Genomic DNA, 23,254 nt, shown 5'->3' with positions numbered 1-23,254 from the left:
TCCTTTTTATTGTCTGAGTAAAAATGTCTTCAGACAGAGTACAGAATTTGCACCAACCCTTAAAGAAAAAAAATTATATTCAAGGGGTAAGTTAGGGAAAATAAATGTGCAGAATTTAAGGAAGTTTCCTCTTTTTAAAAATGAGTAATCCATTGTCTGTCCTATAAGCTCCCTCTTCGGTGTTTGCTGGGGTTCTGATTTCCAGAGGCTCCTAGGAAGCACCAGAGCAGAAATGACAGCAGAGAGCCTCCTCTGGGTCAAGCCTGTCTCTGCCTGTTCTTGACTCAGCAAGGAGTGCCAGGGAAGGCTCACTGCCCTTCTTTTCCCGAAAGTGGTGCAGAAAAATCTTAAATCAAAGTGCTTTCCTCAAGCAAATGGAGCAGAGCCAAGAGGAGAAGCCACGCAGCTTTAGGAATGCCTCTGCAGCCCGTCCTCAGGTGCTGTGAATCCTTCTGCACCGGCAGCTTGTGAAGGCTACACGTCGGCATCCGTGACTTTCATTTCTAAAATACGGTTTATCTATAATCGTCACACACCAGGAGCTTGGGACTCAGTGATGCTAATGTAACTGTTGCAATCAGCTTTGCCGGGAGCTGCTTCGCTGCCCTTCCTCCTGCGGTTTTACGTTCAGTGAAATGCTGCACTGGAATGTTCAGATGAACAGGAGCCTCCCGCGCTCCTAAGTGCCTCTCACTTAAGAATCCTTAATGCTAAGTTTCTGTCAAGGTTAGTAAAGCCTTGGCTGATCTGCTGTGGGCTTGAGGATGTCACATGTCTTTGCATAAGCTCCCTTTCCTTTGCACAGACTTGTCTGAGTTCGGAGGCTTGCCATCCTAAAGATCTGTTGGAATACTAATTTTGAATAATTTAGCCTGATACAGTTACCTAACATGCCAGGGGGAGAATCACCGTAACCAATCGAGCATGCATTCAGAACCTAGCTCACAGCGTTTATTAGAATGCTCTTTGATTCTCCTAACTTGATTACTATGCTCAAATAAAAGAAAATAGCTACATTCCCTAAAGATACTATGCCCTGTGCTTTATAACACACCAGTGCGTGCACGTGCACACACACACACACACACGCACACACACACACACACACACACACACACACACACACACACTCATATGTGCATGCTTATTAAAATAAGGGCTTTGTAACTCAAGACCCATGGATCCTTTCATGGTTTCAGAAAGGTTTGGGACTTCTGAGTTTATGTATTTTCATATGCATTTTTCCATATACTTTTTAAAGCAGATTTTTAAAGACTTGTACATGTATAAAAATAATGCTGGAAGCCTGGTGTGATGGCACACAGCTGTAATCCCAGCACCTGGAGAGGCAGAGGCAAGTGGATCTCTGTGAGTTCGAGGCCAGCCTGGTCTCCACAGTGAATCCAGGACAGCCAAGGTTATACAGAGAGACCCTGTCTCAAAAACAAAACAAAACAAAACAAAACAAAAACAAAATAAAAATAAAAATAAGAATGCTGAAAGGTATTGGCTTTTTGATAGCAGCTGATTAAACTGATCTCTATGATTTTTTTTTTTTTTAAATGGGGACTGGGTCTTGTGTAGCTTGAACTCACTACTCTACCTCTGCCTCCAGAGTACTGAGGAATTCCAGGCATGCAATTGTCTTGAATATTTTCCTTCTTTCTTTTTTCATTTCTAAACTTTACATTGGCATTTTTTAGCCCATCTTAGGTAAATTGAAGCACTTCATAGTTCTCAACATGTAACTGGAGGTAGTTGCCCTTCAGTTTCCCAGGCAGTGGGGAAAGATGTGAGATTTTAGTGCTGACAGCCAGCAAAGGGGAAAGCTCTGTCTCCCTCTCTCTGTCTCAGTCTGGCTTCCCGTCTTCCTGCCCCTCCCTCCTTCCCCCTCCCCCTGCTGCCACTCCCACCTCTCTTTGGTACTGATTAAATACAAAGCCATTCATGATTAAAACCAAAAGAGAAAATATCGTTATCTCTCTAATACTCACTCAGCACAGGGCCAGGTCCCGCACTCTGAGCAGGTAGCACCCTCTGTGTAAGCACAATCTAGGCTTCTACATTATTTTTCTTTTAAGTAGCCCAGAAGTTTTTTAATTGTCTCCTCAAATAGAATGCCTACTTAGAGGATTTTTTTTTTTAAATACCCCTTTAAATCAGTGTTCCCATTAGCAGTTGGAGAAAAAGCTTCTGCTTGAAGGAAACTTGACACAAATCAGGGCCCTGAGAATTGTGAGAATCAGACTCCTTAGATCGTTGCCGTCTGGATGTCCAGGCCTGGCACAGGGGCCTGCCTCTGCTGGTGTTTCCTCTTCCCCTCCCATATTCCTCTGCGTGCATGATTGCTCTTAGGGTGCTTCTTCCTAGGGTCAGCATTCAGTCTGCAGCCACCTCTGATGGAAGTGGTGTCTGTCTGAAGAGCATCAGTGCAGCCAACATTCAGTTCAGCCATCCTGCTTTCAAAAAGCCACATATAGAAAGGGAGGAACCAGAGTCTCATGGTCCACAAACATCTCCAATCACCTTTTCCATAGGTGGGGACTTCTCAGTCTTTGGCAGGTCCGGGGCTGCTGCTGCTGCTGCTGCTGCTGCTGCTGCTGCTGGCTCTTCTACAGTCTCCCTCTGCCTCCCCTAGGTCAGGCGGCTTTTGCTTTCTTGAGGTCTAAAGGAGGATACCTGCAGACTTTTGCTGTCACCTGTCGGCCCTGTGCACCCAACAGAGGGACGTAAGGATAGCTGGCTGTCTCCTTCAGCCATCACAGCACTGTACAGGAGCAGATTCTCTGACTCTTGTTCCACCCACGAGGAAGTAGAAGTGTAGAAAAAGCTGAGACTCTGTGCTCACGTCTCACTGCCCGTTCAGGGGTGAGGCCCAAGTGGTGTGATAGGAGATCTCATCAGAGGTCCCTTATTAAATTCACCGCCCAAGCCAGGACTGAACCCAGCCTAACTGGCCTTTTGTACAGATCTGAAAAAAAAACAAAAACAAAAACAAAAACAAAAAAAACAAACCTGTCAATTCCTCTGGTTTAAATGGTTGTGTTACTGTTTACTTCTCAAGAATAGCAGTTACTAAAGCAGTTACTGTGTACATTATACAGGTAAATGATCCATTTTAAAACAATGGAAAAAATTCTTTTAATGATTCTCTCATTATTAAGGGTTCAAAAATCACTCAGATATCATAACTTGAATCTAGCACACAGATGGGTAGAACCCACACCCTTCCACACACAGAGTAGTATTAATTATGACACTAAGTATTTGTCTCCACTCACAGCATCCTTTAGATCTGTAGTTCTGTGCGTAAGAATTATTCAAAACTGTCCAACCACAGTGATTCTCGGGGCCCACTTCACGTATGGGAAGCACATCATGTCATCTAGTGGGCAAGGTTTCTGAGGTTGTTTTTGAGAATGTCTGTTATCTTATAGTGATAATGTATACTAGCGTGATTGAAAAGAAGCAGTCACAGCATCAAGGGATAGCACTGTATTCTTCAAATGATGAGAATTCTCTGACCTGAAAAAACTGCTTAGACTCTAGTATTAAGCCAGGCAGGCTTGCGGGCCCTGTGAGATGGCTCCACAGGCGAAGGCATTTGCCACTGAGACTAATGACCTGAGTTTTACCCACAGATCCACATGGTGAAGGAGAGAATGGATTCTGAAAGTTGCCCTCAGATCTCCACACGTGTAGCATACACTGCCCTCAGACCTCCACATGTGTAGCATGTACTACCCCCAAGAAGTAAAAAGATGGAATTTTTAAAAAGACAAATAGAATTATAAATTATTCCTTTCTAATAATTCAGATATTAGCCTCTGTGCCGTGTAGGCGGGAGCAAGTATGTGCACTTTAGCTTTATTTGGCCACTGATTAAACTAAATTGCTTGAGTCCAGACTCCTGCTTAAGTAGCCGGACTTTGGACTGAAAGGAAAACACCATGAGCCAGGCTTGCTTAGCCCAGGCAGTTTCCTAGTATGTTTTAGCTGCAGGCAAGAGATATAAAGACACAAAACTACATAAACTGATTTCCAGCCCCATGGGAGACAATGGAGCATGGTTTCCAAGCTTTACTGGGCAGAAAGTTTTCCTCTAAACTTATTTAAAGTGTTGGCTTGTGTCAAATTTCCAAAGCCTCATTAGTGGAGCAGGTGATCCTTCCAGTGTGTGTCTGCTACAGAGGTGCAGCCCCTGTACCAAAGACACAGCAAACCTTTCCTATAATGCGTAATTAAGGTTCTAGAAAAGTATGAAAGTATAGGTTACTTAAGGGAGGTAGAGGTAGGGGAGAAACATCAGCAGAAAGTAAATATTGAATATGTCATAATGAACCTTATGTCTTTGTATGCTACTTTAAAGCACACACAGATACACATCCAGAGAGAGAGAGAGACTGACAGGCAGGCAGGCAGACAGACAGACAGACAGACAGACAGACAGAAATCAGATGCCAATAAAACAATGGAGGAATTTAGAAAGCTCTGGTATATTTGTAGATGATTCTGGGGGTCCTTCCTACCCTAGAACGAATTAGTTTCTAACTGTCCCACAGAAATAAAAGCTAAGGTTTGGGCCTTTCCTGTCTGGGGTATTGAAAATAATTCCTTCACTGAAGTCAGGCATCTCATCAGGCCACAGTTTCCGTTGGTGGGATGACCTTCAGAGTGACAGTGAAGGGGCAGGTCCCAGCCTAGACCCTGAGGAATTCCAGGACAGAGAGTCAGGCCTGGCTCTGACAGACACAGAGGTCAAGGTTATACACCCTGCATAATCGAGGAAACCCCAAGTCTAGAAATGAATAGAGTGGGCCCAAGGTGAGGAATACACTGCATTCCTGGCAGGAAGGAACGAGTACAGTCTGCTCAGATATGAACTCCTGACCACAAATAAAACACATGTGTGAAACAAACCAGTATGGCTGCCTGCAGACCGGTGAGAAGCAGGAAATGGTCCCCAGAGTCTTTAGGTAACTGAGTTATCAGTTGCTTGATCAATAAGTACCAAGTAAGTTTGCTTGTGTTTGCGAAGACTTGGCAACTGAAAACACACCAGAGGGACTTAAGGCCAAATATGTGTTTGGTTGTTTGTTTTGTTTCAAATCGTATCTCATTAAAATGGTATAGACATTGGAGAAATAATCATCAGATGGGAAAGTGGAGAATGAGGTTTCTCAGGGTGGAACAGAAACGTGGAGACTGGAAGGAAGGGTGAGCCAGAGTGTGAAGGGCAGCAGGTGTCAAGCTGAACGGCTGGGGGGCGGTGACACAGCCGCACACGCGTGCTTCCCCACTCACAGCTCCCGAGGTGGCTCTGTGCTCCACTTGCTGACACCGTCCGTGTTCATAGGTTTTTTGGGGTTTTTTTGTTTTTGTTTTTGTTTGTTTTTGGTTTTTTGAGACAGGGTCTCTCTGTGTTAACCTTGGCTGTCCTGGACTCTCTTTGTAGACCAGGCTGGCCTCGAACTCACAGTGATCCACCTGCCTCTGCCTCCCGAGTGCTGGGACTAAAGGCGAGTGCTACCACGCCCAGCCTCCATGTTCATAGTTTTAAGCAGTGGCTGTGAAATCACCTCTCGCACGGGGTGTAATGTTGCTTCCTAGCTTTTCATTGATTAGCAGTGCTATTTAAGCTTGATTAAACCTCAGCTTCCTCATCGGTAAGATTTGCATAGAATATGTGGGTAAATTCAGTTGTTCGATGCTGGTACACAGCACGGAAACATAACCACTTCTGTTTCCATATAGAATTTTATGAAATTGAATCCTGTTCTAAAAGCCTGTATTCAGAGATAACACATGATGTGGAAGGAAGCTCACAGAAAATAGGAAAGCAGAAAGAAACGTTCAGTTTTGTTAGGTCCCTTCATTGTATCCTGGTGGGCTCTGTGCACCTAATTTACACAAGTACTGTATTCATTTCTTGGGTTGCCACACCAAATAACTGCAGTCTGGGTCATTTTAAACAACAGAAGTTTATTCTTCCAAAGTTCTGGAGGCTCAGAGTCCACAGTGAAGTTGCCAGTGGGGTCTTGCGCCCCCTCTCCCCCGGAGTCTTCAAGGAAGGATCAACGCCTGCCTCTTCTCGCTTCCGTGGTTGCTGGCAGCTCTCGGCATGCTCCAGCTTGTAGCTACCTCTCTGATTTCTGCTTCTGTCCTCACACGCAGGGCGTTCTTCCTGACTTTGTTATCCGAATCTCTCCCCTGTTTCTCTGACAAAGACACTAGTCAATTTGGGACTACCACATTGTGTAGCAGGACATCTCCTGGACCAATTGCATCTGTAGACCGGCTGGATGTAGGTGACGTCATGTTCTGAGCTTCGGTGTGGGTGTGAGTTCTGGGAGGTCCTCCTCTACTCACTCTGTAAGCACAATGAGCGCTGCTTAAGGCGTATTTCCTGAGGATGTACTGTGCGGCCACGTCACCTCCATGCGTGCTCTCTTATGCACCTTCGTTCTAGGCGCGGGTAGTGGAAGGAAATCGTTCAGGTTTAAGGGATTTGCTGTACTGGTGTTTTGAATGTTATGTTCTGGAAAGAAATTCTTAATGGTGTGCTAGGGAATGCTTGACGTGGGGCTACTGTCTGGCACTCTTAATTGTAGCACCTGACAGTTTCCTTCCCCGGACAAATTTCAAGCTACTAATGTGAAGTCAAACTGGCTTGCAAAAAAAAAAAAAAAAAAAAAAGTGAGAGTTTAACCATTATTGAGTTAAATTAACTCCATAAACTAGTCAATCCACTTCTCACATACTACTTCAAGATTGAACATTAATAATTAATAAAAATAATAATAATAAAATCATATCCTAGGTACTAACCCAGGAATTGCTTCCCATGGGAAATAGGTTCTATACACATATGTTACAGGATATAATTACCAAAGATTTACAGGCTATGAGCAAACCCGTTATGTGCTGTAGTGGAGACGTCATCTTACGATAGTTAAAGAGAGCTGAAGTTTAGTGAGAGGAACACTGAAAGCAAAGCCTGGATCTCATTCCCGATTATGCCACTTGCATTCTTTACTGCACGCCCCCCCCACCCCCCCCCCCCCCCCCCCCGCCCCAAGATCTCTCAAAAAGTGAGATCGTGCAGATTAACAGCTTGCAAAGCCAGATTCAAATCCAGCTCTTTCCCTTTGGTAACTGTAACCTTGAGCTGGCTGACCACCTTCTCTGTGCCCCTATAAAACTAGATAAGAGCAACCTCATAGTGTGGCTGGGAGGATTGGATGGGTTAGTGTTGTAGAGAGCAGTGTCCGGCCCAGGGAAGTGTTCTGGGGTGGGGTTTCATATCTGTCTACTCTGTAAAGCCTGCACAACTTTCCCTTGCTCAAGGCAGCCCCTCCCAGATGTTTCAGGCCGTGCTCTTTCCAGTCTCTCAGGCTGTCTTCTGTTAGAGGCCAACCTTAGTAATCCTGCTTGACTGTAATCGCTTCCTTATCCTGAGGTCTTTGTAGCTTTGGAATGTTTTGTTATTGAGATAGCTTGTTTGTTTGTTTTTCAAGAACGAGGGTTTCTCTGTGCCTTGCCCTGGCTGTCCCAGAATTCACTCTATAGACCGGGCTGGCCTGGAACTCAGAGATCTTCTGCCTGCCTCTGCCTCCCAAAGGCTGGGATTAAAGGCTTGCGCCATCATACCTGGCTTCAACTCTTTCTTAATGTAATATTTTTATTCTTTGAGGAGTTATAAAATCTACTTTGATAATATTCACTCCACAGTATTTTCCATAACTGTCTTCCAGGTCCACCTTCTACTTTCTTTCCTCCTCCCAATCTTTCTTTCTTATTTTCTTTCTTTCTTTCTTTCTTTCTTTTTTACTCACCAAGCCCAATTTGAGCTTCCCATGTACTCATGAATGTGAGACCTTCCACTGCCCATGGCCATTCATAGAAATCACATTTACTTTTCATAAGTGCCACTCTGCACACGTGGAGGCCAGAGCACAGCTTTCTGGGGCCAGGTCTCTCCTTCCGCCTCCTCTCTTGCTTACCCCTGCCATGCATACTCCAGACTTGCTGGCCCTCGAGCCTCCAGCTGATTCTCCTGTCTCCGCCTCCCATCTTTCCATGGGGGCGTTGGGGTTACAGATGTGCACCACCTCGCAGGGCTTTGTACCTGGTTCTGGGGATCAGACTCAGGTTACCAGGTGGACACAGCAGGTGCTTTTACCCATGAGCCTCTCCGTGGCTCTGAATTCTGAATTTTCTTTTTAATCATAGCTGTATTTTCACTCTTTGTTGTCTCCTTTATTTCCTACATGTTTAATGATTTGCTTTTTCAGTGTGATGACCCCTTCGGAAAGTCTGTCCTGATTTCTTCCCATTCACTAGCTCACTTGGGGGAGTTCTTGGGAGCCCTTCCTCTTGGGCCCCTGCTGCCCTTGCGTGTCTGTCTTCCATGTCTCACGTGTTCATCTCCATCTCTAGACCTTGTATCTTGAGGACAAGAACTGTGTCTTATTAAATTCCCTTAAACCATGCTGAGTTCAATTCCATCTCATTCTTTGGGTGCTTAGTAACCCGATTAGTAATAGAAATACTCAGTTAGTAATAGACATTAGAAGAAACGTGTCACCCCCATTAGTCTTTACCGAGCTCTTACCGTGTCTTGTTGCAGGATCTTATGCAGCTCTGCCAGGGAGGCATTTGATGAGCACTTGACCAAAACCAGCTTGCCTTTCTACCTTCCTACCCCCGCGCCCCTGGCTGTATGTGCATGCACTCACATATCTCTTGCTTACTTTCTCCAGCCCAGGCCTCTCTGAAATCCAGCCTTTAGGTCCAGCTACGTGGTCGACTTCATCATTTGGATGTCTGGTAGGCTTACCAAGTTCAAAGCTGACTTTTTCATTCCCTACTTGAAGTTGTCCATTCTTAGAAAATGGAAACGCGTTCCCCAGTTTCTCAGGCTGAAAGGTCTCAGAGTTATTCTTGACTCTTCTCCTCTTGAGCTCCATCTATCCTACTGGCTGTACCTTCAAACTGCTTAGACTCTAATTGCTTGTTGCCCCCTCCACCCCTTGAGTGCTGGTGCGAACCACCATCTGCCTCCTAATGGTGGCTGTACGCACGGGCGATGCTTTTCTCAACCGAGTATTACAAACTTGTGATTTTTCTGTTTCTATCAGTGTTCGTCAGTTCGCACTTAACGTTTTGTGCTTTTCAAAGTAGTCTTCTTTGTCCTCATTAAAAATATTTTAGTATAGTTTAAAATATTCCTAATCTGAAATTATAAAATCAAAATTGCTCTGAAACGCGCAGTGGGGGGTTGGGGGTAAGGGAGATAAATGGCTCAGTGGGGTGAAGCAGTTGTCACACAAGCATGAAGACCTGAGTTTGAATCCCCAGAACCCACATTACAGTAGTGTAAGGCGCTGTAAGCCCAGTATGCCTACAGAGGGAGCAGAGGTGGGCACAGGACACTCCCTGGAAATTCATGGGCCAGCTAGCTTGTATGCAGTAGGGTTTGGGAGGAGAGAAAGAGAGAGATCAAGAGAGATAGACAGATCTCGTCTCAAATAAGGTGAGAATTTAGGTTTTTAGAAGTGGCCAGACTTTAAAGTTTATACAGATTGAAAATCTGTGGTATCTGAAATGTGCTTGGTCCTGAGTACAATAAATGGGTGCAGTTTGGTTCCTTGAGCCGTTCTGGCTACTGTACCATTCCTGCCATTGTTTACTGTGACTTTGGAATTGTGCTAGTCACCGACCAGTTGAAGTCTTGCGTGCCAGCTCTCATGTCCTTTAGACACAGCTCCCCCCGACTGATAACACTCCTGGCATATTCTGGGTTCATCCCCTGCCCTCCTGCCCCTGTCCTGAAATGGCTCATCTATCCAAGAAGCCCAATTGCTCTTAGTAGAGTTGCTTTTTCTACACTCTCATTAGGCTGGATGATTGTCTTTTCTTTTTTTAGTTCAGAGCCTATTTCACACTCTAATTGTAGCCCAGCATCACAGGCTCTTCCTCCCTCCCCTCCATCCCATGTATCTCCTTTCCCCCAATAAAATACAAACCTTTATTGCCAATAATGTAGAAATACCTACTCAGGTGGTTCGTCCAGCAATCCTTCCAAATGCACAGAGATAGTTTGGTTATGCCAATATCAAGCCCTAGCAACTTAACAAATAGAGTTGAATTTTTCTCTGCATTTGTTTTTTTTTTTTAATTTTTTATTTTATGTACATTGGTGTTTTGCCTGCAAGTATGTCTGTGTGAGGGTGTCAGATCTCAGAGTTAACAGACAGCTGTAAGCTGCCATGTGGGTGCTGGGAATTGAAACGCTGGTCCTCTGGAAGAGCACTTGGTGCTCTTAATGGCTGAGCCATCTCTCCAGTCCCTTTCTTTGCATTTCTTTAACCAAAATTCAGCAGGGAATAGTCAACCAGAATAGTAGTTTGGGGGATTACATTTCTCCTTCTAGGGAACTACATTACCATTAAGCTATCGGGCTAGGCTGTGTTGTTCATGTTGAGTTGTAAGAATTTTCCTATTCCTGCTACTTTTTGTTTTATGTTTGAATGGTGGTACTTATCAGCTTCGCAGAACCTTTCTTTCGTGTGAGATAAACTGGACCCTTTAGAAATTAATGTACAGTCCGTTTGGTTTTGTTTGTTTGTTTGTTTGTTTTTGGTTTTTTTGTTTTTTGGTTGGTTTTTTTTTGTTTGTTTGTTTGTTTGTTTGTTTGTTTTTTGTCTTTTAACCAGAGTCTTGACAGAGCAGGGCAGAATCCTAGAATGCTTATTCTAGAGCCTAAGCCCATCAAATGCTCATTATGGCCTGCGGCACACTCCACTTGTGCTTTGGAGCCCTGGCGGCCTTCCTCACCTTCATGAAGCACATACATTTGTAGTGTGCTCTTGCTGGGCGTGCCACTGGCTCTGTGGTCACACACGTGAATTAGGTGGATGGCATTGGCGTGTTCCCTAGGAGATTACTGGAGGGTGCTCTGCAGTGGGATTGCATATGTGCATGTGTGTGTGTGCCCCTGACTGGGTGGAGGCCCTCTTTACTCGAAGGCGCTGCTACCTATAGAGTCATCCTCAAGTCTGGTGATGGCATGGCAGTGAATGGGTGTCAGAGAGGTGGGACCCATCACACTGCAGGTGCCTCACAGACCTTCTGGAATAGTGAGATGATGGCGAGAGCCTGGAGATGCCTGCTTTGGCTCTTCAGAGATTAACAGACTCTTCCAAGCTGGTGATGTCATCCAACAGAGACAGAGCCAATGAGCAGCCCCAGGGATCGTTCCTAGCCACATCAGTATGTTTTAGCCTTAACATCTTTAAGGTTCTTATCAGTTTTTTGGCAAGACGAGATAGACAACAAATACTTTTAAATTCAAATTAATCTCAAAACCGAAAACAAAGTGCCAAATTCCTAAGCCTTGATGTCAAACAGACCACGCACATCCAGAAAACTAATGAATTAGCACAGGCACGGGGCAGAGGGGTGAGTCAGCAGCAGCGTGCGCAGAGAGGGTGTGATTGATATGCCCAGCACATGTGGGCAAGGCCTGCAGCTGCCAAAGAAGTCACTCCTCACCTGGCGACATTAGTGGGAATATGGTATATAAAACCCGAGAGGTGATGCTTTCATGGCTACCTTGTTGAAAGGTCAGAAATGTGTGCAGCCGGCTGGGCAGAGAATAGAAATCAGCTGTGAGTGGGGGTGCGGGGGGTCAGATCAGAATGGTGTCGTAACGACACTCAAGCCTTCCTCACATGGGAGTATTTACAGCTTACAGGATGAGCACGGTTGTCCCCAGCTATTTGAATAGCTATGATACAAAAAGATAAACTGTGCCCTGTTACCACCAGAGGGTGAAATAAGGAGCAATGAGTTGAAGTCCCAGAGGACAACAGGCTCCACGGGAATCCCAGCTGCCACAGAGTGAATTTGCTGTTGCTAACCCAGAACTAACCCGGAAGACCGCAGAGAAAGCAAGGGCAGCTGAGAGAGTCTGATCTTTACAGTTTAGGAAGTGATAGCTCTCGCTCCCTTTTTAAATATGGCTTTAGAAAGATTAATGCTTAATAAATCCTAACTTTGTAACAAGGGCTAACTAAGACTTGGTTGCAAGGAAGTTATAATTTTCTAATAGATAAGAAAAAAACAGTCCATGATAGTGGCTTGCTGGCCATTTTCACCAAGGCTCAAAGTGCATGACTTATTTCTTACACCTGTGTGTCAGGTTACTGACACAAGCCAAACAATGTAGTCACAATTTGAAAGGGTTTGGTCTGGCTTGCCCTTGGAAGACCAGATATGAAGTGATACCATTTTTTTCAAATCACTTGCTGACATTATCCTAGAAATCAGTTGAAGTTTTGGGGTTCCTCCTTCTCACTCTTGTTTATATCGTGCTGTGCAGACGGCACACTGTTTTGGTTAACCTCAGTCTGACACTCAGATTGTGATTTCTCTTTTGCTGTGCTCCTGTCTGGGGGCGTATGACCAATGAAGTGTCATCAAGCAGACAAAATTTCCCAGGTCTACTCACTTGTAATCTCCTCATTCAGTTGGGGTTTTCCACAGGAAATTGCAGGAGACGAGCTGAAGTACTCTCTGCCTTGTGTACTTTCCTCCTTGCCAGAGTGGCCCAGTGTCCCTTGTAAGCAGCTGTGTTTACCATGGTACATGTTACATTACATTCACAATGGGTTCTGCCAGTCAGTGAAAGCCTGATTGCTTCTCTACAGTGGATTTCTAAGGTGATAGAATCAGTTTTCCAAACATGAAAACACCCAACAAGGGCTGGACATACGGTTCAGCAGTTAAGAGCACATACTGTGTTTGTAGAAGACCCAGGTTCAGTTCTAAGCACCTACCTCAGATAGCTCACAGCTGCCTACAATGGCAACTCCAGGGGATCCAGCGCCCTCTTCTGGATGCTATGAGTAGCCACACTGAGGTGCACATATACATAGTCACACATATACATAAATTAAAATAAAAAATCCTAAAACTTTAAGAAATGTATGTAAAGAGAGTAATTGTGTGCCTCTTAGAAGAAATAAACCAGGTGTATTGATACCAAATAAATTTGGACATCACAGAGTCAAAACTATTTCTGATTATTCCAAATTAAGTTAAGATCAAAATCGTTTTAAGGAAAGTCTGTAGAGATGGCTCATTGGCTAAGAGCTCTTTGCTGCTCTTGCAGAAGACCCAGGTTCAATTCCCAGCACCCATATGACACCTCACAACCATCTGGGACTCCAGTTCCAGGAGATCTGAACCCTTTTCTGGCCTTGGCAAGCACCAGGCACACATGGGGTACACATATATTCAGGAAAAACAATTAAATAAAGATAAGATTAAGATAAATTTTAAACTATCATTTTAAGATTATGCTAGAAACTTTTTATGAATCTTGTCTGCTTCAGGTCATGAATTTAAATTTTTATTCTGGACTTTCTTAGGCTAGCATTCATTTTAGACTGCTTAATTCTTAAGTTTCTACAAACTTTTAAAACTTTATTTAAAATGGCTGCTTATCTCTTTGTTTGCCTGTTCTGTTCCCTACCCCCATGATCAAGGCCTTCCTCACATCCCCAGAACAAATAGTTCCTCTGTTGTAAGTACTGAGCTGCCCTCCTCAAAGCCTTTATTAGTGCCACTGAAAATCAGCACGTGAATACTCAGTCTCACCTTGATGGGAAAAAGTTGAAATCATTGCCTAACATAAAGGTTTTTCTTTGTCTCTAAATTTTGATTTTCCATGCTATCAGAGGTCCCTTGCAACAGGTAATTTGAGTGTTGATTGTATGTTTCCTCAGTTTGTAATTGTGGTTAAATGTATTTTAAATGCTCACAATTTTAAAGCTAATTTATTTGATAAGGTTCTTTCCAGCTCAAATTCTGTGATGTCAGATTTTTTTCTTTTGTTTTGGATTTGTGATGTTAACCATTGTCCTATATGTTTTACATACATAGTGTAGGGAGGCCTGGCATTTTAGAGCTGGAAGCTGTGTTAGCTGTGAGCTAGGGCTAGGAATTTTACAAAGGAGGCATTAGGAGACCAGAGTGGCAGTGAGTCAAACAAAACTATAGCATTTACTAGGAACTAAAACACTGACCATCTACAGGTTACTAAGAAGTAATCCAAACGTTCCTATCTGAAAACTTATAGACTCCAAGCCAGTCTTTAAAATAGTATATTTTATTTATATAATATATAATACTATATATATTCTATATACTATATTTAATAGTAAATAAAAATATGTAATAATGCTATAATTTATTTACATATGTATATATAATTTTTACCCCAAACAAGGTAAAGCTTCCTATAATTTTTTACGTGTGTGTGTATGTGTGGTGTGTGTGTGTGTGTGTGTGTGTGTGTGTGTGTGTGTGTGTGTGTGTAGAGGGTGGGGGGAGTTAAAATTTTTGAAAAAGGTAAGTGTTAGTAAGATCTGCCTAACACGAAATAGAAAATGTATTGTCCCTTTATACCAAAATAGAAATTTCTTAGCATTCTTTATGCTTGCAAATGACAAGTTAGGCTTCTATAGATATCTGTTATTTCCCTCAAACATGAAATCATAGCTGGAAATGAGATGAAGCTTCCTGACTTTGTGCTCCTTGACTCAGAGACATAAGGGAAGGCTGTGAGACTGGGGTGGTCTCCGTGGGAGAATGGTGCCTGGTCTCTGCAATGTGGGAAGCCTGCCTCCTGTGCTGCCCTGACAGGGTTTGTAAGATACATCCCAATGAAAGGCCTGTAGCCCAGAAGAGCTTGCCCTCTGCCCAGGCTCACTTCTGTTTCTGGATCATGTCCCATCCAGCCTGCCACTTTGGCCAGGCCCTAGCACAATCAATCAGGATTCTGTTTTCCAGGGTTGGATTTGTGATAGTTAAAGATGCTTGAGCATTTCTGTTGCTAGGGTCTCCATAAATGAGTAGTTCGGTGGAACAGCCTAAAGGAATGCAAGGATATCAAAAGAAGAAGAAGGAGAAGAGAAAAGAGGAGGAGGAGGAGGAGGAAGAGGAGGAGGAGGAGGAAGAGGAGGAGGAGGAAGAAGAATCATCATCATCATCATCATCATCATCATCATCATCATCATCATCATCTTAGGAACTCCAGTGAGGAGTTCATGGTCCTAACTTCAGTTTCCAGCCAAGGAGATCGTACAGTTTCGCAGCTGACTAGACTTGTGTGCTCACCTTGGCTAGGGCTTTCCAGATCCCTAGAATCAGGTTAATGAGATGAGCCTGCCTAGCAGAGACCCTTCCAGCAGTTCTTGGTCAGAGACACAGGGACCTGTGGTCCACATCCTTTCCTCGGGCTGCCAGGAGCTGGTCACCAGCATCTGCTCCCTCCTCCTTCAGATCTTCTAACAAAACATATTCAGGAGGTACCAGTTCTCCATCTAAACGCACTGAGGTCCTTGTGGGTGCTGTACTTGCTGTTCTGTGCCAGCTACAGACTGTATAGGAATAGCCTCAATACAACCGTTGTTTTTTTGTTTTGTTTTGTTTTGCTTTGTTTTTTGTTTTTTGGGTTTTTTGTTTGTTTGTTTGTTTGTTTTTATTGAAAGCATACATGATCTTATGGCTCTAAAGTAAGATAGGTTTACGTGAGTCTGCCACTCAGAGTGGCTATGGGAGAACTCCTGTCCAGCACTGGGCTGGTATCTTAAAGAAAGGTTGACAGCATCCATCTAGCTGGAGAAAACAGCACCTGCAGAAAAATCAACAGGCCCCAAAATAGAAACCTCACTGGTTTGATGGGGATAGTGAGTAATTCAGCTGCAGCAGAGTGGCCTTAAAAGGGACCAAGTGAAAACACTGTTAGAAAGAAGAAAATAGGAACAAGTTGTGGAAAAAGTTAGACTGTACTTTTTTAAGAAGGTGGGTCACCAATCTATCAAGCCTTGTGTTTCAGGAGCAAAAGCCTAGCAGCTGCCTGCAAAAGGGCCTAGGGATGGAAAGGCCCAGGGGCAGCAGCCAGAGGACTTCTGTGATTCCTCATGAGTTAGCCTTAGAGTTTAAGCTGAGAAGGGTAAACTAAGGCAGTGAGGACAGAGGAAAGGGATGAGCGCGAGGGGGGGTGGGGGGGAGGTGCCATTGCGCTGAACTTCAGCAGTTTAGTGTTGAGACAAGAAGCAGAGGCGTCTACGCAACTGGGAGGTTTTCATAAAGTTGCTCTGTCACATAGGCGGCAGTCAGGTTTGAGAAGGAAGGCAACTAGTCCAGCCTTGGGCACATCGACTGGTAAACATGTTGTGAACAGAAAGGTTTTCCGCTTAGGGCTAGAAATGTCACACATGCTCAAGAGGAATGGGGGGAGGCGGGTAGAACATCATTTTTTTTGTTGTTTGCTTATTGTTTTTTTTAAGTGTGCCTGTGTATGCATGCATGCCTCTGTGTGTGTGTGTGTGTGTGTGTGTGTGTGTGTGTCTGCACACGTGTGCATGATTCCAGGTGTTCAAGGAGACCAGAGGTATCAGACCACACTGGTGCTGGAATTACAGGTAGTTGTAAGCCTCGCAAACCAACGTGGCCACCAAAACGCAAATTCAGATTCTCTGCAAGAGCAGTCTGAGCTCTTAACAGATAAGCCATCTCTCCAGCTGGAAGATGGAGTCAATAATTCATCCCCGTAGTGGATGAACACCAGAAAGAGACCAGAGACTAAGAGTCAAGGACCTTGCTTGTTGGGACTGGTCCTTGGGAAGGGGAACCTAGCCAAGCAGCCAGTGATATGGGAGAAGGGAGGGCTGAAGAGGAAACGTGCCTCAGGGGTTGTCAACAGGGTAAACAGTAGGTGACTGACTAGTGGGTTTGAAAACATGATGTCAGTCACAACGTTTAAGCACTTTTTATTGGAAGACTGGTGGCATTAGTTGATTTTCAGAAGGCTTCAATATCTTGAACAGTTGGTGTAGAGAAAGAGACTGGCAGTCAAGCAAGTAGAGTCTTTTAAGAACCTTTCTCATTAGGTGGTAGCAACCACAAAATGGAAAAAAAAAATGGTTCTGTTTTCCCACAGTAGCCCTGGACGCCATGTGTGTGAATAAATGATAGCCTTGTACTTATCTTCATCCAGAAAGGGCTGCTGCTGTGAGAATTAGGAAGAAAAGGAGTATGTCTGTAACTAAAGGAAAGGGTCCCTGAAATCCTCTGTAGGAGTGGAGAGTAATTCAGGGAGTCTAGAGTAAACATTGAGTGTGAAATAAGATCATTGTTCCTGGGGGGAAAAAACACACAGTTCTCTGAATTCGTGACAAGAGTCTTGAGCTTGTGACAGAAAGGAGAAAGCCATTTGTGGAAGAGCTTGCATTCAGAGGCTTCTCATTAAATCGCAGGAAATCCCAGCAACAGATACCTGTGAGAGTAAGAAGTAAAGGAGAATTACTTTGCATCAAGAACTGTGCTAAACAATTTAAGTTATCTCCTCTTAGTTCTTGTGAGAACACAGAGATTATGTTTTCATGTTCATGCTTTGCATATGGAAAGAAGTAAAAAGTTAAGTAAGACTCTTGGGGCTGATGGCCTCTGGTAATGGAGTGGCTAGGACTCAGAGCCAGTCTGTCTGACCCCAGAGCCTGTGTTCCTACTGTGAGAACATCCATTAGTTTGAGGTATTGGAGGTACAGCCTGTATCACATCAGCATGAGGTCACAACTGTTCACCAGAGAAGGACACCCTAGCACAGTGGCTTCCTAATGCTGTGACCTTTTAATACAGCTCCTCATGTTGTAGTGACCCCAACCATAAAATTATTTTTGTTGCTACCTCCTAACTGTAATTTTGCTACTGTTATGAATTGCAATGTAAACATCTGATCTTCAGGGTGGCCTTGGGTGAACCCTGTGAAAAGGTCTTTGACCCCAAAGGGTCATGACCCCAGGTTGAGAACCACTGTTCTGGTTTGAGGAATTGTGAGGGTAAGAAATTGAGCTGGAAAAAAAAATGTGGTCCCTACATATCTGAGGGAAGTAAGACGATAAGTGGGCAAGAAACATGAGAGGCAAGTGCAAGAGAGAGGAGGCCTCTGGTAGCAGCGGACTGGTGACAAGAGGTCTCCTGACCTGATTTTCTGGTGCTGGTGATTGAAGAGTCAGGCTTCCCCGCTGCTGGGGTTCCTACCTCATATAATAACACACTCTAACTCAGCTTGCTGAGAGGCTGCGCTAGGATCCAGTCGTCCTTAAAGGCAAAAGAAAAAATATGTCCTTGAATTTCTTCCCACCTGATGCAGCTCTTTATATTTTAGTAATTTGTCTTCACTCACTAACACGTTAGTCTGGTCTTAAGTGTTCGGTATGCACACGGTACAAGGTAACAGGGCACTAGGGAACAGAAAGAACGAATGAAAGAAAGGTTTCTATTCCTATAGTTTTTCCATTCTAGTGGAGAAGATAGGATACTTTTAATACGGGGAGCATGTTGCATGTTTAATGGTTGTTAACATACAGAGGAAAGATGAAGCAGGAAGAACGGCCAGTGGATGCTAAGAGTTTAGGTAGATGACGACTCAGGGGCACTTGCCTGCCAAGGGAGTTAGTTATGCAGAGCCTGGTGCTAGACAGAAGATAGCAGACCCCCTGGGACAGAGTGTCCCAGCAGAGCACACAAGCCCAAAAGCTCTCTGGTGGGAACTCGCCTAGCAAGCTCCAGAACAGTAGAGTCTGGTGTGGCTGTGTCAGAAATAGAAGAAACAAAGTCCAAGAGGAAATGGTGGTCAGATCACCCCAACCCCTGGGTCCTCCTTAGCTGCCATAAAGGCTTTTAAGAGTAGAGAGACATTAACACCTTTTGTTTACTTTGATAATGTATTCACAGAGTTGTGTGACGTGCCACTTGTGCTAAGCTCTGAGCTTCAACCATTTTCACTTTTGGGGGTTTGAGCAGAAGAATGTGAGACTTGGCATGACCTGACTTAAACAAACCCCTCAGAGCAGGTCCTGAGGGGGCAAGCAGGGTCCTGAGGGGGCAGGTGGGGTCCTGAGGGGACAGGTGGGAAGCCTGGAGCAGCCCTGGGATGCCGAGACCTGGTTACTCGGGGCTTTGAAACATGGATTAACCTTACTTATTTTCTAATCTCTTCAAAAGAAACATTGAGAAAGCATATAGTATAGCAAGAAGAGTAAAATGATAAAAAGAAATGGCACCAGAGAGCACTATTTTACACTTCGTTTTTCTATTTAAAATGTACCCAACTGCCAAAAGGCTACCCTAAGTGAATATTTCTCACCCCATCCATCTACAAATTAGAAGCTGCATTCCTATGTTCTTTTGCAGTCATGGATTATTAAGCCACACAAAGGTGAGGATTTGTCACATGGTAACCAAGCACTGGGACTTCCGTGCATGTGAGGAACTGAGGGAATCCTGACCGCTAGACACTCAGGACTTACACGACAAACTTGATAATTAAAAGAAAACCAAAAAGAAAAAAGGAAGCCCTGGGTAAATGTGTGATGAGATGAAAGTTTCAGCGCTGGGGTGTACGCAGGTAGAGGTGTTATTCGCCTGCTCTGCCTAAGACCGTCCTACCTGGCTGGTGGTTTGCCATGACAGTCCCAGCCTGACTCCTGAGCTACATGTGCTGTTGATCGCTCTAGTGTCAGGAATAATGCAAACCCATGGACCTTGCTGGAGCCACAAGTGTGAGTGAATCAAAGAGGTTTGCATGTGTTCAGCTTGTTCCCTGCTTTGCAACACCACCACAGTATCCAGAGGGCTCAGAGTGAGCTCCACGGTGTTCTGCATCTTGGCTGTCTCTCGGGTTACATCACTTGTTGCTCAGTTGTCTGAACTTGCCTTTTTATCTGCAAGGTGGGGGTAGTAGTGCCAAGCCTGCCTATCTCAGGGTCATCAGAAGGCCCAGGTGATCTCCACAGATAAGCAGAATGGAAAGAAAAGGCTTTTTGGTGCCAGATGCTGTGCAGGACTCACAGCAGGCTGCCAGCTAACATAGACATGAAGCATGAGGTTCAGAAGTTATTGGGTCATGTAGGACCGAAGAGCTGGGGTTTGATCCTGAATTAGGTCAACCCAACACCCCCTGTCTTAGTGAGAAGAGGCCAACTTAGTGAGCACCTTCCATGCCGGGAGCTGTACTCTGACCTAGCATCCTTTGGTCTGTGCTTCCTGGTTGCACAAACAAAACAGAGAACAGTAAACTGACTACCTGTCATCCTTAAGAGGACATATTTTATTAAAACAATTTCCTCTCTCCCTCCTTTTCACTCTCCCTCTTTTCCTCCCTTCCTCCCTTTCTTTCTTCCTCCCCTTCCTCTGTCCCTTCCTTTCCTCCCTCCTTCCCTACCTCTTTATAATATGGCTTTGCATGGAGAAGAGTAACTGCCATGGTTTGATGATAGCTGTAGCATTTTTTTTTTAAATCTCTTTAAATGGAAGAGACTTTCAGGAAAACAAGGGAACTTTTCTGCTGCTTCTCACACCTGGCTCTGAGGCCTTTCTCACAATACACCTCAGCAGTGCCAGCAGGCAGGCGGCTCTAACCACCATGTACCTGTGCTCAGACAAGCAAAGTAGAGGCACGGAGCACTGAAGCAAATTAGACAGAGAAAAAGGACTGAGCCAAGTAGTGACAGGGTGCAGTGGAAACATGACTGGGCTTCAGTGGGAGTGGGCAGGTCTGAGTTCAGAGAACTGCCAAGTTACAGCAGTCATAGGAACCCGGCAGTGCACTTCAGCTTGCCCAGGCCTGGTTTTATTCCCCAGTGGAACGGGGTACCATTGCTGACCCTACATGGCCACTGAAGCACTTGCTCCCTCCCCTTCCATAGAAGAAGAGTATACACCTGAAAGTAGATATGCACATGCTCTGAGAAATTAACAAGCAAGAGAAGACATTGTTAACCATTACTAGCCAGTTACATATCCTTTTCCTATCCTGTGTCCTCCAGTCATTCTCAAAACAGGGACAGCAGTGGAGCCTTAATAGGCTAACATGGTCCTGAAGATGTCGTGGAAGATTAGATTTAGGCCCTCTGGTTAAAGAACAGATACTGTTCTCATTCCCAGTGGGAAAGGGAAGAGACACTGGTTATTGGCGGGGCTGCTTGGTGATTAGTATCTGTCCCCTGACAGTAGGGGATCGAGCTTGTTCTGAGAGATGCAGCCTGCGCGCCCCTACCTTCTACAGCGTGGAAGGGGCTTACCAGATGCACACAGAATAAACTGGAGAGGTTTAGTTCTCAGTGAACAATGGACTAGATAGGCAGGTTTATCTCTGGGCTTGTTGATACCATCGGGCACCACGTGTTGTGTGACCTCATTTCATCTTAAAGCAGGCCTGTGGTGGTGTGCCACAGGCTTGATCTTAAAGGCGGAGAAGCTGACACACACGGAGATATCACTCCCTGACAGCTGGCAGGATCTGAGCCTGACTCTGAGAGCTCTTAACCCAACCGCGTACTGCTGCTTTGAGTGGTAGAGAGCAAAGTCCAGTTCACAAGCAGAGCCAGGCCCAGGTTTTGCCAGCACCTTGAGGATGCTCGAAGGAAAATCTAAGCCGAAGAGAAAGATTTCGCGTGTGATCTCTTACAGTTACGCTGCTTCCACTCTCTGCCAAAGTACTGTAGCCAAATTTACCCAGAGAGCAAACTGACTTTTGAAACCCTGATTCTGAGAAAGTTCTAGAACACGTACTTCATCTAACCCTTTGAAGAAGCAGCATGTGCTTTTCCACAGTAGGCCAGGGCTACTGAGGTAAAAGTACATGGTTGGCTAAGAGGAACATACCTGAGGCCATGACTTGTACTTCTTATTCCAAAAGCAACTCTGATCCGGGGATACTGAACTTCTAGAAGAGTCTTAGGTTTTACCTGAGAGGCCAAGGAAGTCTGGTCGTTCCCAAGAATGGCAGCTGCCACTAGAATAACAGTATTTTCTAGAAAAAAATAAAACAGTATTTTTCTAGAAAGAGAGAATGTATGTATTTATATATACATATACATATTTATATATACATATGTATATACTCATAAATATATATAAAGGAAACAAATGTATTTATATAAAACACAGCAGTGTAGAAAAAGACTTACCCTAGGAATTGAAGTGGGCCAAGTATTTTCCAGCCACTCGCTTCAAATGGATGTTTAAGCAAATCTTGGGCAGCTATATTATTCAGAGCCCCGTAAATGGAGGAGTGTATGACAGTGATGACTAAGGAAACCCTTGAGGTTTGGTCTCTCCTTTGCTATGAAGACTTTGTGAGCTTTAATGTATGTATTCTTCATCACAACTCTGAGCATTATGGCTCCATTTAAGAGATAGGAGACTAAGCAAGGTCACACAGTGTGCAACTGTCCCGCACCCAGCCAGCCTGTCCCCGAACGAAGTCCATGCTCTTACTTTTCTGAGCAGGTGACCATTGCAGGGTATCACCTTTGTCTTCTTACCTGTGCTTGAATGCTTGCCGTGTTATTTAAGAGTCTGTGTTCAGACTCTATTCTCAGGGAGACCTTTCTAATGGACACAGTTGCCCTCTATAATCTCTATTCTCAAGAGACTATTATTTGGAGAAGTAATATTTTCATTGTCTTCATAGAGTACATTTCTAAATTGGTAGCAAACACCTCCTGGTCGCTATGACATCAAAGATGATGTCCCCCACAAGCAATGATGTCAAGGTTGGCCTGTGCCATACAGCTGTCCCCACACGTCAGGGTTTTCCTCCCTCTCAGACAGTATCTTGGAAAGTACAGAAAGCCCAGGGACCTCCCTGTTTTTACTCTGTGGTCTATGTAAAAACCAAACGATGCAATCCTGACTTGGACTCTTTCAGATGGATCAGACAGCACATTAGTCACCGACATGTCTTTCAGGTCCCTTACCTCACAGTCTTCCCAGTTCCCCACTCTTGCCACCCTTCAACCGTGAAGTTAGTGGTAAAAAAAACAAGCGAGTGCTTCTTCAACACACCTCCCACCTCTTTCCGTCAGTACCAGTGACTAACCGCCCCGCCACGGTAGCGGGAGCGTCAGAAGGTTCAGATTCCAAATGGGCTGTCCTTCCTGGCCAGAGCTCCTGCCAGACTTCACCCAAGTGAAGCGCTCCCTCCTCGCCTTACTCTACTGCGTTCCTGTGTGCACTGTCAGTTCAAAGTGAAATCCCGTGTTTGACTCCTGTGTTGTTCATTAGGAGCCGGATTTCAGCTGTGATCATCCAGACCCGGCAGCGGCCATTCAGAGACTGTGTAGAAATAACAGTCAGCCTCGAAACAGAGCCGGCACTTTTTTTTTTTTTTTTT

At 44.6% G+C, this 23,254-nt stretch overlaps 1 protein-coding gene and 1 long non-coding RNA gene across 2 annotated transcripts in view; one reads left to right on the top strand and one right to left on the bottom strand.

Annotated features, from left to right (window-relative positions):
• NFKB1 (nuclear factor kappa B subunit 1) overlaps positions 1 to 23,254 on the top strand; it is a 114,261-nt gene that overhangs the window by 39,844 nt on the left and 51,163 nt on the right. The gene's annotated exons all lie outside the window — the stretch shown is intronic.
• Positions 15,097 to 23,062, bottom strand: LOC311582378. The gene is made up of 3 exons (XR_014774111.1): positions 22,839 to 23,062; positions 21,742 to 21,889; positions 15,097 to 17,350 (listed from the first exon to the last, which is right to left on the bottom strand). It is a non-coding gene; the product is annotated as an uncharacterized lncRNA (long non-coding RNA).

Source organism: Acomys minous (genome assembly GCF_964271855.1).
Source record: "Acomys minous genome assembly, chromosome: 14".
NCBI classification, from domain to species: domain Eukaryota; kingdom Metazoa; phylum Chordata; class Mammalia; order Rodentia; family Muridae; genus Acomys; species Acomys minous.
This window is presented reverse-complemented; position numbering and strand designations above follow the sequence as displayed.